This window comes from Arachis ipaensis, chromosome B9, assembly GCF_059453495.1.
Source record: "Arachis ipaensis isolate K30076 ecotype BB chromosome B9, ASM5945349v1, whole genome shotgun sequence".
Lineage (NCBI taxonomy): Eukaryota > Viridiplantae > Streptophyta > Magnoliopsida > Fabales > Fabaceae > Arachis > Arachis ipaensis.
Window position 1 is genome coordinate 61,619,494 of NC_142444.1, and position 1,102 is coordinate 61,620,595.

Consider the following 1,102-nt stretch of genomic DNA (forward strand, 5'->3'; position numbering starts at 1 on the left):
TCCTCCTCTCCCTCATTGGGTTCGGCTATTTTTGTTATGTTAATGGCCTTGCACTCTCCTTTTGGATTCTCTTCTGTATTGCTTGGGAGAGTACTAGGAGGGATTTCAGTGATCCTTTTACTCAGCTGGCCCACTTGTGCTTCCAAATTTCTAATGGAAGACTTTGTTTCATTCATGAAACTCACAGTGGCCTTAGATAGATCAGAGACTAAGTTTGCTAAGCTAGATGAATTCTGCTCAGAATTCTCTATCTGTTGCTGAGTGGATGATGGAAAAGGCTTGCTATTTCTAAACCTGTTTCTTCCACCATTATTAAAGCCTTGTTGAGGCTTTTGATCCTTCCATGAGAAATTTGGATGATTTCTCCATGATGAGTTATAGGTGTTTCCATAAGGTTCACCTAAGTAATTCACCTCTGCTATTGCAGGGTTCTCAGGATCATAAGCTTCTTCTTCAGAAGATGCCTCTTGAGTATTGTTGGATGCAGCTTGCATTCCATTCAGACTCTGGGAAATCATATTGACTTGCTGAGTCAATATTTTGTTCTGAGCCAATATGGCATTCAGAGTATCAACTTCAAGAACTCCCTTCTTCATAGGCGTCCCATTACTCACAGGATTCCTCTCAGAAGTTTACATGAACTGGTTATTAGCAACCATGTCAATGAGTTCTTGAGCTTCTGCAGGCATTTTCTTTAGGTGAATAGATCCACCTGCAGAAGTATCCAATGACATCTTAGCTAATTCAGATAAACCATCATAGAATATATCCAGGATGGTCCACTTTGAAAGCATGTCAGAAGGACACTTTTTGGTCAACTATTTGTATCTTTCCCAAGCTTCATAGAGGAATTCACCTTCTTTCTGTCTGAAGGTTTGAACATCCACTCTAAGCTTGCTCAGCTTTTGAGGAGGAAAGAACTTGGCTAAGAAAGTCGTGACCAGCTTATCCCAAGAGTTCAGGCTGTCTTTGGGTTGAGAATCCAACCACACTCTAGCTCTGTCTCTTACAGCAAAAGGGAAAAGCATGAGCCTGTAGACTTCAGGATCTACTCGTCTTAACAGTATCACAGATCTGGAAGAATTCAGTTAAGAACTGAAAA

The 1,102-nt window shown here is 40.8% G+C and overlaps 1 non-coding gene across 1 annotated transcript; it reads left to right on the forward strand.

The window, feature by feature from the left end:
* Positions 1-788: 788 nt before the first annotated feature.
* LOC148544857 (small nucleolar RNA R71) lies at positions 789-896 on the forward strand. Its single transcript, XR_015900926.1, has one exon. It is a non-coding gene; the product is annotated as a small nucleolar RNA R71 (small nucleolar RNA).
* The last annotated feature ends 206 nt before the right edge of the window (positions 897-1,102 follow it).